Here is a 13,862-nt window from a genome sequence, read left to right as displayed (position 1 = left end):
ATGCGTTTTCTTAACGAGGAAAACCTTGGGGCTGAAAACGTGTCCCCGGCCCCCAAACCCAGGACCCCGTGCCCAGGGCTCAGAAAAAAAGAGGGATTCGGGCCGCCGTGGGCAATGCCGACCCAACCGAGCACTGCTTCCCCCTCTTCCCTGGTGTCCCTGCCGCCCCGCGAGGCAGCATCCCGGCAGCACCCACTTGAGATGGCTCGGCGGCCGGCGCCCAGCTACCAGCCCCGCAACATTGTCACGGCCGCGGGGCCGGCCTGCGACACGGAGAGGAGGCGGCGCTGCAGCGAGAGCCGGGGCCGCCCGCCCGCCAGCTGATCCCCGGAGCGCCCGGAGGAGACTGACCCGCCGCCCCTCCCCCGCGCGCGCTCCCGCCCGGCTCCATCCACCCAACCAGGAAGTGACCCGCCGCCGGAAGTGCCTCTAGGAGCGGCGCGGCGACGGGCTGGGGCCCTCCTGCGGCCCGCCGCTCGGTCGCGACAGATGGGAAGGGGCCGTCGGAGAGAAGGGGACCGGGGCAAGGGGGTGTCAGTGCAGAGAGAGTTTTAGAAAAGAACGTTGAAATCGCCCGACTCGCAGGGCGCCAAGGGATAGATAGTTCGGTGCAGTCCAGCGGGTGAACTACAACTCCCAGGATGCCCCTGGAGAAGCCAGCGAGGCGGTGGCGGTGGCCTCTTTGGCCTCGAAGGTGGTTAGTGGGGTAGTGCATTTGTGGGGATTTGGTATTTAAACACATCCGGTAAAGAAACTGCCAGGGACTAGGGTTTCCACCCTGCTGCATGTCCCACCCTTCTGGAGCCATCTTATTTGCGGCTTGATCTCCTTGCACAAGGGATTCTGGGGTTTGTGGTTTCCAAACGAATCGAGGCTGACACCTGAAGGACGCGGCTTAACAGTTTAGCCTCTAGCCGGTCCTGCGGGACTTAACGACGTCACCTGGGCAGAAGGTGGAAGACAGAGGGTGACCGGGAAATCTTTGCTGGCAGTTGATACGAGGCCACACCCTAACATAAATAAAATCAGGGACCTTCCGCCCCCAACCTCAAAAACCTCTTTTGCTCCCAGATGTTGCTGAGAACCGGTTGAGCCATCGGCTCTGAGCTAGGCGCTGTGAAAACGCTTAATAACACGGTGTCTCATCTGAGAACCTACAGGCGAGACTCAAACCGAGAAATTTAAAGGGCGTGTGCAAGACAGATACTGCGGTACCCGAAGATCTAACCCCTTGGCTCAGACCCCTAACATTGGGGCTCGTCTTCCGATGGTGACCCTTAATTTTTCCACCTTTGCTGGTGCTGTGGGTGGGCCTGACCTTCACGAATCCTCTCATACAGGAGCCCTATGCTGACCTTCTGTTACTTCTTTTACACTTCAAGATTTCCTGTCTTGGTTATTACTTCTCCATTCCTGGATTTCCTGATAGATGATGCTGAATGAAGGTAGTGCCAAATCTCTGCCCATTCCCCACCCCATGATTTTTCTAACTCCTGAATATAGGTTATTTCTCACCTCTACCCGCTCTCCTTTATCCCTAGTTTTGCAACAGTCCCCTTAGCTTGTGATTCGTCCCAGAATTGTTTTGGCAGGCATTTGAGGAGAGCAGAGAAGTGTGCTCCAGCAAAAAATGGTGCTTGCTTTCTCTAATCTGAATATTGAACTGAGCTGTGTGTCTGGGCTGGCAGCAGCATTGCTGCTACTTCTTCCTTCCTCCTCTTTTTCTCTCCCCTCTTTTCCTTCTCCCTCCTCTCCTGTTTCTTCTTGTTTCAAGTACTGCCGTTGTAGTTAAACTTCTTATGTAAAGACAGCATCTTTTCTTCTGAAAGAAGTCAATGTTGTCACCTCAGTTCACAAATTCACGCAGCCACCTCCAGGGCAGAACCCAGCACCTGCTAAAACAGCCCTGAAAGCACACCCAGGGAGGCATGTTCTCTGCACTTCCCTTAAAAGGCTAGATTTTGCCTAAGGAAGTTTGCAATAGATCTAAAAATAGATGGGCAAGCTTGCTTAGAATTAGATTCACTGACCTCCATGTTTCTCTGCATCTATTGATCTTGACACTTTTTTAAAGAAGCTCTTTTGGGTCCTAGAATCTGTTGCTATCTCAGTTTTTACTTTTCTAGACTGTCCTATTACCAGACGAGGCCAGGCTTAAACAAATGACAAATCTCACTTCTGAGATATAAAAACTTGGTTTTATCCAATAAGATTAAGGTATTTATTGAGCACCCACCTGGATGCTTTGATCAGAATCTGAGGGAGGCAGTTATAAAGAAGAAGAAAAAAAAAACATTAAAAAATTATAGACTTTTGCCTTCCATTCTCTCAGAGAGAGAATATAATTGTTGTTAAACAATTATAATGGGGCCAGCCGAGTGGCGCATTGGTTAAGAGTTGGCTGGGGACGCCAGCTCTGAGCAGCAGGGCCCTGGTTTGGATCCCACATGAGGGCCAGTGACGCTGCGCCCTCTACAGCTAAGATGGTGACAGCAGCTCGACCTGGAGCTGGGATCCTGTGAGTCACCAGCGATGGCATAGGCTTCAGCCCCTGCTGCAGTGGGCTGCCATGAGCCACCGTGAGTGGCTGGCAGCCAGCGTGAGCGGCCGGCAGCCTAAGCAGCCATCCAATGGCCAGCAAGTAACTGCCTCACCCAAGAAGAGCACAATGATATCAACATGGGCCAATGAAGCGACGTCCTCCACAACTAGACAGAACAAAAGGACAGCAACTCGTCTGATCCCCTTTCCTGATTCCCCAATGCTGTTCCCCTCCCCCAATTCCCCAATAAAATCTTTTTTAAAAAATTATGACAAAACCACAGTTTTTATTGCTTTACATATATTATTTAATCCTTACAACAACCCTATGAAATAAGGTGCTACTATTCTACTCATTTAATAGATTGGGGAACTGAAGCATAGAGATAAGTGACTTGCTCAAAGTCAGAGATAGTAACTGGCAAAGCCAGGATTCCAACCCAAACACTTTGGGTTCAGAACCCAGTGCCTAACTAGCTACACGAAACTGCCTATAGAGAAGGAGCTAACATAAACTGATTAAAATGCTTGAAAATAGAAACATCTACCAGCAGCATGGGACCAGGAGCCAGGAAACCTCTGCCACTCCAGAGCTGTGCTCCTAAAACACTTAGATCTCTGGACAATTTTCTCAGCCATAAAAGCAGATCCCTCTTGTAACACTTAGTAATTCTGTAGTTCCTGAGTACAAAATAATCACAGATCAGCCATTATAATCTAAAAACTCCTACCACACTTTCTGTATAATTTGTTCCACCCTGCCTTTTATTCCTATTCAACTTTTTATGTATATTATCATCTTAACCAAGTACCTCAAGGTCAGGGAACAGTCTTCTACTTAGCTCCTTGAACATCCAGTAAAATAGTTTATATAGAGTGCATCCTCACCAGTACTTAAATAATGATCGACTTCAAATTAAATGTGACACAGAAGGGAACAATCTGATTAAGGTGGAAAGATTGATTTGAAGTATTCTAGACTAGGTGAGCTTTTGAACTTGGTCTAGGAGATACTATAGTTAAATACCCAATTGAAGGGAAGAGGACAGGAAACTGTCATTTACTGTGTATCTTCCATATGCTAGTTACTGTATTAAGCGCTTCACATATCTTGTTTAATCCTCATGGGTGCATCTGTGCAAAGTAGATACTATTATCTATTATATCAAAGGAGATACTATCATACTATTATCCCCAGTTTAATGGATGAACAAAAGAGATTCTGTTAGTAGGATGATTTGTTAGGTTTGGAGGCAATGATTTGACCTGTGGATGACTAAATTCTGTCATTGTAAACCCAGTGGTGGCAAATATGTGGTACATCCTTAGAGGAAATCAAAGGGAAGAGGATTGACATTAATTAAAGACCTTAACTAAGGCCCGTGCTGCGTTAGATATTGAATCATATCATTCAACCTTCACAATACACTTATGAGGTGTGCATTACTTTTATTTTATCAATATTGAAACAGGATGAGCAGGATTAAAGTATGTCAGCTATTGCTACACACAGCCTGCAAAGGGCAGAGTCAGAATCAGATTTTGACAGACCTCAAAACCCATGTCATTTTCACTACACCAAGTAGCCATTCTATGTTGCCATCTCTTAGTCCAGTGGAACTTATTAGAAATGTAATTATCAGGACCCACCCAGATCTACTGAACGGAAGCAGGGGGCACAGAGGCAGCAATCTCTTTTCACCCTTTTCTGCATTTTAGTTTCCTTACAGATGCCCCTTACCTTATCTACTTCCCTTTGATTCTTTTTTTTTAAGATTTTTATTGGGGAATTTGGGGGATGGGAACAGTGCTGGGGAATTGGGGAAGGGGAACAGACAAGTTGCAGTCCTTTTGTTCTTCAGTCTAGTTGTGGAGGACGTTGCTTCACTGGCCCAAGTGGGAACCATCATTGCGCTCTTCCCAAGCGAGGCAGATCAGTCGCGGGCTTCTGGACTGCCGCTCGCTGTGGCTGCTGGCCGCGCATGCTGGCTGCTGGCTACATACGGTAGCCCATAGCAATCCACTGCCACAGGGGCTGCAGCCTATGCCGGCGCCGGCGACTCTTCGGCAACCCAACCCCAGGTTGTGCTGTTGTTCAGCATCTTAGCTGTAGAGGGCAGTGTCACTGGCCCTCACATGTGGGGTCCAAACCGGGGCCCTCTGGCTTCCCAAGCCAGTTCTTAACCATCGCGCCACTCGGCCGGCCCCCTTTGATTCTTTTTATTGCAAATATAAAGTAGATGCATGTTTTACAGAAATTGCATTTGGTAAGTCTTGTTCAAAGGGTAACTTTCTTGTGCATCTTGAGCACTGAGTTTTCCTTTTATATGCTGTAGAATTTTTCATAAACCTATGAGGTTTTCTTTTCCTGTTTAATCATCCATAGAGATGAAGTGTTGTTATGAGTCATAATCTTTTTCTGACTCATTTAAAGAATTGTACTGGGTTGTTGGGAGAAGCTAATGCATATCTAGCCAGGTGCTTTCTTAAGTTGGGGCTTGGCCTTTTCATTTTAGAAATCTTTTGTATTGATAGAAATGGGCACATTAAATAATTGAATTAAGATGTACTTGTTATAATTGACATAAAATATGAATTGAGGTACCTGAAATGGTCAGGCAAAGCAGCATGAATGTCCCAGGCTCATCCTTAGTGAGGCATGTATACTTGAGATCTTTTTGCCAGCAGTCCATGTCTTCTTAGTTGGATTTTGACCTTGGGTGTATGGTCTGTGCCTAGGGAACAACAGGAAGCTAAACCTCATCTACACAAACATTAAATCTAGAACTCTGGTCTCAATATTTCAGTACCGTTTGCTTGAGCAGACACTCATCAAACACCCACAGTGAGGGTGTCCTCTTAGAGGTCGTATTCTGATCTCTTACAATGATGATATTCAAATATATCCATGATATACAATGGTGATATTCAAAAAAGTGTGGTGTGTAGACTAGTGTTAGTCTTTTAACTATTTATTACTGGCCCATGATGACGTAAGTACAGAAATTGAGGATAAACATTTAAAGTATATAAATTACATATATGATTCTGCGCCCTGAATTCCAGTGTGTGCATTTTCAACACCAGCTGGGTATCGTACAATTTTAATCTATTCTGACGCTATCTACCTGAAGATAGTATCAAACCCCACAGATTTAGGACTCAGTTCTATAAGACTGCCCCCCACCCCACTTCAGATGCCAATTGTAAGTTCAAGTTTTTACCTGTGCTTCTGACCAACTAGCTATGGATTAGAGGTTCCACCGACCCCTCCTTGAGTTCTATTAATTTGTTGGAGCAGCTCACAGAACCCAAAGAAACATTTCAGTTACTAGCTCACCAGTTTTTTATAAGAGGATATAATTCAGGAACATTCAGATGGAAGAGATACATATGCCAAGGTACGTGAGAACTCATAGCTTCTGTGTTCTCTTAAAGACTACCATTCTCATGGAATATCCGCGTGTTCACTAACATGGAAGCTCTCCCATCCTATCCTTTTGGGGGTTTATGGCAGCTTTATTACCGGAGGCATGATTGATTAAATCCTTGGCCATTGGCGATCATTCAACCTCCAACCCTGATCCTCACCAGAGGTCAGGGTAAGTGGACTGAAAGTTCCAGCCCTCCAATCACGTGGTTGGTTCCCCTAGCAATCAGCCCCTATCTTTAGGTGCTTTCTAAAAGTCACCTTATTAACATAAACACAGGTACAGTTAAAAGAGGTTTGTTATGAATATCAAGACACCTTTATTGCTCTTATCACTTAGGAAATTACAAGAGTTTTAGGAGCTCTGTGCCAAAAGTAGAGATAAAGACCAATATATATTTCTTGTTCTAAATCACAGTGTCACAGGGGACTATTAATAATTATGCCAGGACAACAGATATTAACTGGACTATCCAGGCAATCTGGAACATATGGTCATCTCATTCTTAGACTTCATAAGTGATGGAGCCCTGTGGACACACCTGTCAAAAAAACTTCCTGAGCCTTTGTTTTTCTGAACATAATATACCCTAACTCCCAAATCCCTGACCCCATACATTTGATAAGACAGCCCAGCAATTATACTTGTGCCCCTTGTGCCCACTGTTCTTGGAAATTGACTTATGATTTGACACTGTGTTTTGCCCACTTAGGATTGGACACTGCAAATATTTTCCAAATAGTTCTGTTTGCTGGTGGACTTAGTTTAACAAGGGGGCAGAGATTAGACCACAGTAGAAATCTACAGGCTTTCCGCTGGGCCTCTGCTGGGAGCATCTGTCAAACATCATGCATTACTTGGGAATTATTACAGTGGTTTTCCAGTGTTTTCACTGACATAATCACTAAGCTCATTTCTAATACCCCATGTTCCCTCATATGTTTGAAAGTTGACCTATAAAATTTTCACAAATCTAAATAATTGAAAAGGATATAATTTATGTCACCTTATAAATATTATCATTTAAAAATAAAACTGTTCCATCACTCTTCAATTTATGCAATGGAGACTAAGTACCATATATTCAGTGGAATATAAATATTACCATCCATTTTAAAATATTTAAATTATTCTTCAACTCCTAGGAATTTCACATTATTCTTTTCTCTTCTAGAATACATATTTATAATTCCCCCATAGAATTTTATCCTAAAATAATAGAACTATGGGCTGGAAATGTTTTCATTGATTGCATCATTATATTTCCCTACAGCAAAATAACCTTAAGTTTTTTATTCCCTGTAAGTATAAGTCTCTAAGTGTTAAAAAATTTTCTTTTGGTTATCATGACAACTATTAGCTTTATACAATTGATTAAACCAACATAAATATAATACAAATTTTTATAAATTGACGAAAAGTAAAAATATTTTGAGAATGCATTTCTTCACAAGATAAGTGGGGCTTTAAAAAACTTAGTTCATTAATTCCACAAATTGTATGCCTATTTTTTATTTTTATATATGTAACCACTGGGAAAACTTGTTAAATACATAAATGGATGGGACTTGAAAAAGTTTTCTTTTAGCAGCATCACTTATTTTTTGCACTCCTGAGATATAAGCAAGAAATAGATAAATAAAAATTTCAAAGGGGTCTATTCTCAAAAATTACTTTTAACAATACATAAACTTTAACTTGATTGATCTTTTTAAAATTCTATCAAAAGCAAAAAAAGAAAACTACTACTTGCAAAATTTTATTGTGCAGTTATTGGAGCTATTCACCTCCTTAGTTTCCGGGAAATATATTAAAAAGGTTTTAGCAAGATTGAACACATGGCTGCTATTCTTCCCTTAGAGGCACTTTGTTTAACCCAATATTTTCAAAACGGGTTGAGAAAATAAAAGCAATGATAATTTCAAAGCACTCTTGCCAATATAATATTTCTTAATAAAATATTATTTTTATAATGTGATTTAAATATGTTTTTGTCAAAACTGTGAAGATGGATTTTAGTAATTTAATTCATGAAAATATATGTCATGTAACCTAATTAGTAAAGTCAGTCCTCTTTGTCAAATCAACCAGGTATTTTAGACTTACTTCGTGCGAAAAGCCTATCTTCTTTTATTCCCCTAACTTTATTTTCAATACAAATATAAGCAAATTGCTCATCAAAAGTCATATATAGTAGTCCCAGAAAATACTCAAATTACATTTAAAAGAGCCAGTGTCACAAGCTTCTCCTGTCATCAAAATTGGAAACATCTTTGAAAGACTCTGTTAAGAAAATAAAAAGACAACCCACAGAATGTAAGAAAATATCGGGGTGCCAAAAAAATGTATACAAGTGGACACGTTGTTCAACGTTGCTCAAGCACTAGTTCGCCGTAATCACAAATGTCTGGATGCTGATGGTAACCACTTTGAGCATCTCTTGTAATTGTAGACTTCAAATGTGACTTGTATTCATCTTTTGTTATCAGTATATATTAAGTATTACAATTTTAATACAGTTTTCCTTTCTTAAAATGTGTATACATTGTTTGGCACCCTCTGTATTTGCAAACCATATATCTGATAAGGGACTTCTATCTAAAACATACAAATAACACTTACAACTCAACAATAAAAAGACAAATAAATAACCTAATTTTAAAATGTGCAAAAGATCTGAATAAATACTTCCTTCAGCAAAGAAGATGCACAAATGTCTAATAAACTAAAAGATGCTGACATCATTAGTTCTTAGGGAAATGCAAATCAAAACCACAACGAGATACCACTTCACACCTATTAGAATGGCTATCATAAAAAAAGACAGACAATAACAAGTGTTGGCAAGGATGTGGAGAAATGAGAATCCTTATACACTGCTGGTAGAAATGTAAAATGGGCAACCAGTGAAAAAACAGTCCAGCAATTTCTCAAAAGGTTAAATGTAGCATTACCATATGACCTAGCAACTCCACTCCTAATTACGTACTTAGAAATAAAACATACATGAATATTCATAGGATATTTAGTATAATATAGAATATATATGTATGTGTAATATATTAGTATATTATACAAGCCAAAGAGTGGAAACAACCCAAATGTCCATCAACTCATGAATGGACAAGTAAAATATGGTATAATCCATGCAATGGAATATTATTCAGCAGTAAAAAGGAATGAAGAATTGATACATGGTACAATTTGGATGAACCTTTAAAGCATTATGCTAATTGAAAGGAGCCAGTAATGAAGGGCCACATATTGATTCAATTTATACGAAATGTCCAGAATGAGCAAATCTATAGACAGAGAATAGATTAGCGGTTGCCTAGGGCTGGAGTTGGTGGGGATGAGTTGGAAGGAAATGGAGAGTGACTGCTAATGGGTTCAGATTTCTTTAGGGAGTGATGAAAATGTTCTAAAACTGATTGTGGTGATGGCTGCACAGCTCTGTGAACATACTAAAAACCACTGAATTGCACACTTTTTTTTCAAGTTCAGATATTTATTAGTCAGTGTAAACCCCAATATAATACACCAACATGAGTTCATGCATTTGGAGGGGAAATATTTCCTGGCTAAGTGAAAAATTGTGCGGACAGCTTCTGGAAGAGCTGCATTCTAAGCAGCTTTGTAGGGAAACATTCCATTTAGAAGTCTGGACCTTTCCTTCCATTTGCTGTAATCCACATTCACTGAGTAGAATTTATATTGATCATTGTCACCCAGTTCGTTCCAGGGTTCTGGGTTATTCTTTCTTTCCCAGCAGACACCTGGATTGAACAATACTGGGCACAAGATACACAGCGCTGTTCCAGTACCTCCGGCTCCAATGAATACAAAGAGGGGATCAAGCTGGGATACTCCTTGGTCTGACCAAGGACCTGGAGGTGCATGGTTGCTTGCAGCAGAGGGCTCAGGTATGGAAGCAGAGAAAAACCTAAATTGTACACATTAAATGGGTGAACTGTGCGGTATGTGAGTATTGCAATAGAACTGTTGAAAAAAAAAAAAGAAACAGTCCCATAAAAGCATTATAGACTAAGATTTGGTCTAATTTACAAAGTACTCTGGTCTATCCTTAGAGAAAGGGACATAATATTTTGTGATGTGGTGTATGAGGATGCTGTGGTAAATTTATATAATCTCTCTCTGTGTCTGTCTCTCTCTTTCTGTCTCTCTGTCTCTCTCTCTCTCTCTCCCCCCACCAACCCCACCCCATCCCCTACCCCCTAATCTGTTTTCTCCTTTTCTCCTCCCCACTTGGCATGTTATTTACTCTTTATCATTGCATCAGTGATCTATCGATACAATAATGCTGATAAACCACCTGAGGACTTACTGCTCACAAGTCTGTGGTCACTGAGCCATTATCCACTGTCCTGGCATAGTGGAGGTGTCCAAGATGTGTTTGCTGAATGGACCTGAGCCCTTGTCAGCACTTCAGTGAGCTGCTGATAGGACATGAAAATAGCTACCTAGTAAAGTGGTGTTTGCTAGCACCTGTTGCATTTCCTACCTGTGCCAGCACTCTAGCTAACATTCCCTGGAAAACCTTGCTCATTTGCAGGAGACTGAAAACAGGCATTCAGAATTTTTAGGATGTGGGCATAATATCAAATAAACTGGACAACCTGGGCTCTATTCAAATGAGGAATGGATTCTGGTGTCTTTTCCTGCCTTTTTAACATTTCAAGTTAAATTGTCACACCCATCCATCCATATAAAACTTTGTTGTTCAGAAAGTCATCTGAGCACCATCTCAGAGTTTTCTATTTTCATCCCTGTGTGTAATCAGCGGGAACACACTGGGTCAGAAATCAAGAATTATGAATTAATAAGAGCAAACTAGTGACATTTGCTTTTTTTCCCCGAGTAAGCTAACAAAGGAAAATGCCCCTAATGTGTTGACGTATAATGGACATTTTATAGGTCAGCCTTTCTACAAAAGTACCAGGTGATTTCTGTGTCTATTTTCAGGTAGGGAAAAATATATTGCTTTTAAAATTTTAATTGGTTAGGTTTCAGAAAAGTTTTCACAGGAACTGATTTTCCAGAAACTTTGAGATATGTGATACTATCAGCCCTTTCTCCTATAAGTTACTAATCTGTGAACTCACTATTTTCTGCCATCCTTTTATAATCAAAAACTGTTTCCCAGCTTGATAACACTATTGATAATTTTTTTAAAATCTCATTTCAAACATTGCTCCACTCTAAAAATAAGCCATTTTTATTTTCTGTAGCCTTCCTGCCCAGTCTTGCTCCATACAAAGGTATTTTTTTACATAGTGGAATCATAGCATAGTTTTGTATTCTGCTACTTTTTTTAGGTGGACGATGTGGGACTTCAAATAAAACGGCACATGCGTCTCGTGGCTTTATAGTCATGCTTATCACATACACATTCCCATGAAGATAGACTAAAAGTTTATATTTTAAAGTATCTATGTGTATTTTACTGTATGCAAATATCACCTCAATGTTAAAAAATTTGAATTTTTTAAAGTTGGTCTTTTAAACTAGCAAAGTTCTCAACCAAGATAGAGAAGAGATTTATTTAGGGCCTAAACCTGAACAAAGTTGAGGTGCTTCGAATAGTCAAATCATAGAGATAAAAAGTAGAATGGTGGTTACCAGGAGCTGGGAGTAGGGGAAATGGGGAGCTATTGTTTAATAGGAGTTTCAGTTAGGGAAGGTGAAAATGTTCTGGAGATGGACGGTGGTGCTGGTTGCACAACAATGTGAATGTGCTCAGTGCCACTGAACTGTCCACTGAAAAATGATTAAAATGGTACATTTTATGTTGGATACATTTTACCACAATACATAAGTTTTAAAAAACTAAACAAAATTAGTTGCTAAGTAACAATAACATTTGCTGCCTCAAATTTATTTTAAATGTGATAGTATACAAATAATGCATTAATGTTAAAATGCATTACATTTCAGAATAATAGGTTCATAAACACGTGAATAAGGGAATTTCCCCTTGAAAGTAAATTAAAAATTAAATTTAACACATATGGTTTGTAGACTTATGGGATGATGAAGATGACTTTAAAATTGTGGGCGGCCTAGAATTGGTAATTAGTTAACTTGTTCAAAGTAAATCTCAATCCATTCAGGGTGCTATAACAAAATGCCAGAGACTGGGTGGCTTATAAACAGAAATTTATTTTTTATAGTTCTTGAGGCTGAAACTCCAAGATCAGGGTGCCAGCATGGTCAGGTGAAGACTCTCTTCCAGCTCGCAGACTTCTCCTTATATCCTCACATGGTGGAAGCAATTAGGGAACTCTGTGGTATCTTGTTATAAAGGGCACTAATTCCATTAATGAGGGCTCCATTGTCACCACCTAATCACCTCCCAAAGGCCCCATCTCCAAATACCATCACATTGGGGGTTAGGATTTCAACATATGGATTTTGGAGGGACATAAACATTCAGTCTATAGCAAAGTTTCACAACTAGTGAATAACAAAGATGTGAAAACCCAGGCAATTTTTACTACACAGTGAAAAATGATTTAGATTTTCAATTCTTTTATGGATTTGGATTTTTAAAAGTTACATTTTTAAATATCACATTGTGTTTGAACTTATTTTAAATTCAGTAAGTATAATCTTCAATTTTTTAAATTATTTTTCTGGTTATAAAAGTATATACGATCTTTGTAGAAAATTTGGAAAATAAAGCATACAAAAATTTTAATTTACCCATACTCCCACTGCTAATAGATACTTTTTAATATTTTGGTGTAATTTCTTCCAGTCTATTTCTTATACACATAATTGAAATTACCATACATAAAATTTTGTGGGACCGGCCGAGTGGCGCATTGGTTAAGAGCTGGCATGGGATGCCAGAGGGCCCTGGTTTGGATCCCACACATGAGGGCAGTGACACTGCCCTCTACAGCTAAGATGCTGAACAACAGCTCAACCTGGAGCTGGGCTGCTGTGAATTGCCTGCGTTGGCATAGGCTGCAGCCCCTGCTGCAGTGGGTTGCCATGGGCTACCGTGTGTAGCCAGCAGCCAGCGTGAGCGGCCAGCAGCCGCAGTGAGCGGCCATCCAGATGCCAGCGACTGATCTGCCTTGCCCGGGAACAGCACAATGATGGTGCCAACTTGGGCCAGTGAAGCAACGTCCTCCACAACTAGACTGAAGAACAAAAAAAACAACAGCAACTTGTCTGTTCCCCTTCCCCAATTCCCGAGCACTGTTCCCATCCCCCAATTCAACAATAAAAATCATTAAAAAAAAATAATAAAGATGATGCCTCTCTAACACTTAAATGAACTCACATTTTGTATTTGTTAAGTGAAAACAGACATTTAAAAAAAATTTTGTGTCCTCTTTTTTTTTTTTTTACTTAATATTATATGTCTTTAAGTAGTTATCAAAGATCCTTCAGAAATATAATTACAAATGTCTTCAGGGTCTTCTGACTTATGACTGCATCATAATTTGCTTAATCATTCTTTTATTTTTGGACATTTAGGATATTTACAATTTTTGTTATAAATAATTCAGTGATCTGCTTCTTTGTGTATAAAAGTTTTGTCTGCATTTTAAATTATTATTTAGAAGAGTTTTAGAAGTAGAATTCCTAGGTGAAGTCATATATATATATATATATATATATATATATATATATATATCACCTAGTGTTTTCCACTTTCTAGAACTCTACTAATGAAATACTAAAAGTCATAATAAAAACATATTTAGTAGCTGAAACATTAGTTTGAAATAAACATTTCAAAAAATGGAAAGATAAATATAATAATATTAATTTATATTAATTTTGAATTGATAACTTTGCATCTTGATCAATTCCTATGAGAAAACATATTAAGTAATTTTGTAACACCTAAGATTA

The 13,862-nt window shown here is 39.9% G+C and overlaps 1 protein-coding gene and 1 pseudogene across 1 annotated transcript in view; both read right to left on the bottom strand.

Moving 5' to 3' along the window:
- Positions 1 to 387, bottom strand: part of AAK1 (AP2 associated kinase 1) — a 195,115-nt gene extending 194,728 nt beyond the window's left edge. The window contains exon 1 of the mRNA XM_019647614.1: positions 197 to 387. The gene's annotated coding sequence lies outside the window, so the exon portion shown is untranslated. The remainder of the gene's footprint in view (positions 1 to 196) is intronic.
- A 9,209-nt stretch (positions 388 to 9,596) lies between these two features.
- Positions 9,597 to 9,871, bottom strand: LOC109385382 (cytochrome c oxidase subunit NDUFA4 pseudogene; annotated as a pseudogene).
- Between the last annotated feature and the right edge of the window lie 3,991 nt (positions 9,872 to 13,862).

Source organism: Hipposideros armiger, unplaced genomic scaffold (genome assembly GCF_001890085.2).
Source record: "Hipposideros armiger isolate ML-2016 unplaced genomic scaffold, ASM189008v1 scaffold_114, whole genome shotgun sequence".
Taxonomy (NCBI): Eukaryota; Metazoa; Chordata; class Mammalia; order Chiroptera; family Hipposideridae; genus Hipposideros; species Hipposideros armiger.
This window is presented reverse-complemented; position numbering and strand designations above follow the sequence as displayed.